The sequence below is a fragment of the Arachis ipaensis genome, chromosome B01 (assembly GCF_000816755.2).
Source record: "Arachis ipaensis cultivar K30076 chromosome B01, Araip1.1, whole genome shotgun sequence".
NCBI lineage: Eukaryota > Viridiplantae > Streptophyta > Magnoliopsida > Fabales > Fabaceae > Arachis > Arachis ipaensis.
In genome coordinates, this window is record NC_029785.2 from 135334859 (window position 1) to 135339596 (window position 4738).

Genomic DNA, 4738 nt, shown 5'->3' on the forward strand with positions numbered 1-4738 from the left:
TTTGATTATTTAATTAATATATATATAGAACGGGAACGAAACGAAATGAGGCGTTTCCAGCTCTAGTTTCGGATGAGCTTCTGCCTTCAAAGTAAACCGGAACTCCCACTCCAAGCTTTGGCATATGGAATAGAGTCGGTAGCACCGGTTGGTTCTACCGGTTATTCTATTATCCCGGAATAAGAACCTCCCCTAATCTCGGACGCATTTCTAATAGATATTAGATGACTTAGAGGTTGACTTTCTTCTTTATTGCTTTCCATTTCAAAGGCTATAAAAGTGGGAGGGAAATCGGAATCAGTACAAAAACGGCTCCCATAGAAAGTACATAATGGAAATGTGCTACCACATAATAAGTATCATGTAGAGCAATGTCTAGCCTATATATATATATATATATACCGAATAATATTTCAATGAAAAATGATATTTCACTCTTATGTGAAATGTCTAAATGATATCTTTTATTTATAAAATGTAAACTTTTTTTTCTGTAAAATTAAAATAATATACATTTTAGTTAATTTGTCAAAAGTATCTATTAATAATAATTATAATTATATATATAAATAAATGATAATTATTTGGTTAGTTGATAATAATAATAATACCAACAATATATTTATTATTGTAATAATCAAGTTAAAATATTTTATATAATATAATTATTGATAGCTCTTTTGGATAAATAGACTAAAGGGTATATTATTTTAATCTTCTGAAAAAGAATGCGTATATTTTATATAGGGGTAAGTATGGTTTTGGTCCCAAAAGTTTAGCGCCAGAATCGAAATCATCCCTCATCTAATTTTCGATTTAAAATCGTCCTTAATGTTTTTTTCATATTAAAATCGTCTTTTTTAATAAAATTTTTTGTTTTATTCATAAACTACCCCTATTCCTATTTTAATAATAAAAATTATAAAATTAAAAAAAAAAGAGAGAAGCCGTTCCGCCGCTGCAGCCGCTGCCTCTCTCTTTTCCAGATCAACCGCGACCCTATCCCCTCCTTCTCTTCTTCCTTGTCTCAGATCTCCTCGAACGCCGTGACCTTGTCGTCGCCGCCGCCTCTTCCAGAACTCTGATGATGATGACGATGAAGGGGGAAGGGAAGATTTTGGCCCGGGATTTTAATATGTTTTTTATTCAAAGTGAGGCGGGCGGCTAAACCCCCTACTTTAGATTCCATTCAGAAGGGTAATTTTCTGTTGTCGTGACGCTTTGCTTTGGTAGGGACGATTGCTTCCATTACTGACAAGAAAGACACCAAATTCTCCTTTAGGTGCTTCAACTGCGGTATAGGTGGAAGGAGCTGGTACGGAAAAACCTTCTGTATAAAGTTCCAAATGGTGAATTGAGGTAGAGTAGACCGATGATCCTGTAGTCATTTTGCCGGCTATTGAAACGAAAACAACTGCTTAATGCTTTTAATAGCTTATAGGGGCCAACTCCGCTAATCCGGACATTCGCTAAGATTCCCTAACCAAAAGAGGGGGCACTCAAGCGCCCCGTGATTAAGAGAAACTTATTAGTCCCAGAGTCTTGAAACTCAGCGCTGTGACCAAGAAACCACCGGTTTCGCTTGGTGGGCCGGGAATGCCCGACAACTCAATTTATCCGGTAAACTATTGGGGGCTCATGTAGCCCATGCCGGTCTTCTCCGGGTGTAAGAGTTCGAGGAGGTTTAGCCTTGGTCTGGCTACATAAGGATCAGGTACTCAAAATGCAAGAGACTAGCTGGAACGTAGCGAAGGTTCAGTTGCTCTTCCAGGGAAGAAGGACGCAAAAAGCCCCAGGTTATTAGTTGCTGCTTGGCATCATAAATCTTTTAAGCACGGATTTGAACTAAATCTTACTACTTTCTTTCTGCAGGAGTAGAAAGAACATACTTGAATTCCCCTGTTCTAGCTCTAGAAGAGTAAGCTAAGAGTCTTATTTCCTTATTCGCAGGAGAAATCCCAGTATGATAGAAGCATTACGCTTTGGCTTTTCTCTCCCTCGAGAAAGGCAGTTCAGTTAGCCTAGAGGGAAGGGGATACTTGGTATAAATAACCCACTTCTTGGTCTTCGACCCCCTCAGTCACTACGAACGCCCCCGATCAGTGCAATGGGATGTGTCTATTTATCTATCTCTTGACTCGAAATGGGAGCAGGTTTGAAAAAGGATCTTAGAGTGTCTAGGGTGGGGCCAGGAGGGTCTCTTAAGAAGACGGATCAAGGCAGCTAGCCCGAAGCTAGTACGACAAGCCATATATATAGATTGGTCTACCATGTCTGCCTTTCGTCCCAATCAAATCTATTCGAAGGTGTCCGGAGGTAGGGGAAAGAAAGGAGGGTGAGTCCGCTAGCGGGGCAAAGGTGGGGTGCCCTCTTGGAAAAATCTTTCTTTCTTGATGAATGATATGGTTTTCCATAAATCGATATGAATGGAGGATGCCTCTTGAACTTCTTAATCCAAGTTCCAGTGGTGGTTAGAATCATTCTGCGGTGCGCTCTTTCTTGATTAACTTGGGTAAAAATGTTTCAAGCCCTTACTTTACAGATCGGGGACTAAAGGCAGTTGAAAGCAGTCTTCTATTTATAGGTTTGAGTTAGACGCCGAGCTAGCTTCGTTTAAGTCTTTTAGCTCTACCTCTGCCTTCGATTCCTCTATGGCAACCTCAGCCATAAACTAACTATCTAGCTTCTTAGGGCTTAGCTACTTTATCCGCTAGAGGAAGATAAGCTGCCTTGGCCAAAACCCTTCGAATCTCTTACCCAAAACCTATCTTTCGAGTTACTAAGCATCTCGATCTAGTAAAATAGCAAAAAACTTGGGAGAAATCGTGATGTAAATCGATTATTCCTTGCATCATAGGACTTGCTACGTCTTGAAATCCTAATTGTCATGGCTCCGCTGCATCACACAAAGCTGCTTTATCTGGTAATATACCCAACCTATTCGATAGATCCAGGGCATCCTTATAGGCTTCACCTTCTATTCCGTTTTTGTTCAAATCATCTAACTGAGGGGCAACAAATTATTGATTTGTTTTTGGATCTCTTTGAAATAGCTACTTTCGGTCCCATTTTCTGCCCGGCGCCGGGGAGAGACTGGGAGTGCTTTCGAGAACAAGAACACATGCACCGGGAATTCATCTGCAGAGCAGCTCCATTTCCTATCCTCTTTGTCCCAAATTCCTCTCCTTGCTCCGAGCGATCAGAATTCGAACACGCCGCGTTTTACTGGGAAGGATCGAACCATGGGAACGAATCTACAGGGCTATCACCTTCTTTGGCCAGATCTTCCTAACCGCCGCAGTCTTGCCGTTCCGCCGCTGTCTCTCTCTTGTCCAGATCAACCGCGACCCTCTTCCCTCCTTCTCTTCTTCTTTGTCTCAGATCTCCTCGAACGCCGTGACCTCGTCGTCGCCGCCGCCTCCTCCAGAACTCTGATGATGATGACGATGAAGGGGGAAGGGAAGCCGTCGTCCCGCCGCCGCAGTCTCGCCGTCCCGCCGCTGCCTCTCTTCTGTCCAGATCTCTTCTTTGTGCTTTGAATTTCTAATTTGGCTTTGTGTTTCTCTGTTTCTGTTTCTGTTTGGCCTCTCCCCTCATTCTCTTCTTCCCTGTTTCAGATCTCCTCGAACCAGAGCTCACCGCCGGCGAGCCTCTCCTGCTTCACCATGGCGCAGCAACGTGGAGCCTCCCCTGCTTCACCACCACGCAGCAACGTGGAGTCTCTTCTGTTTTACCACCGCCAGCAAGCCTCCCTGCTTTCCCTCCCTCAGTCCCTGCCGCATAAGGAATCAGAGCCACCACTACCTGTTACCCTCCCTCCAGCCCTTTGATTTGATTCTGGGTTAGTTTAGCTGGATTTTAATTTTCTGTTAGTTGATTTTAGGTTATTGAATTGCTGAAAGTTACTGCTGAATTGTTATTGTTGTTGTTGAATTAGCTTAGGTTATTGAATTTCTGTTAATGGTTAATTGTATACAAGATCCATGTTGTTGTTCTTCTGCATCTGGTTGTTGCTATTGAATTTGATATTGGTCTGGATTTTCCTAATCTGTTCTTGTTCTGGATTTTCCTAATCTGTTCTTATTTCTTGTTCTTGTTTCTTATTTTGTTCTTGTTTCTTATTTTCCTAATTTGTTCTTGTTTCCTAATCTGTTTCTCATTTTCCAAAATTTATAGATTTTTTATTTTTGTAATTGAAGATAAATTTGGGTATTTTTAATTCTTGTAATTGGATTTTGTTAACTGTATCTAAAATTTTAAAATTTTGAGTTTTGTTAGTGGAAGAAGAATTTTTATTTTGAAATTGTTCTGAATTTGGAATTGAAGAATTTGTTAATGGAAGAAGAAGAACAATTCTCCTGAAAGAAGAAGAACAAGAATAATGAAATGGTGGAAAAAAAGAGTATTTTTGTCATTTAGAAAAAAATTTATTAGAAAGGACGATTTTAAAATGAAATGCAACAGTAAGGACGATTTTAAATCGAAAATTACAAGAGGGACGATTTCGATTCTGGCGCTAAACTTTTGGGACCAAAACCATACTTACCCCTCTTATATATAGAGGAAAAAAAGAGTATTATTTAGGCATCTGGTTAAGAAAAAAAATTATTTTTTCTATTTTAATGTAATTGAGTTATTAGTAGTGTGAACATCTATTTAAAGACACATTTTAATAATACAATAAAAAATATTTAACTAAAAGTTATTAAAATGATAAAATTTTATATTTTTAATGTAT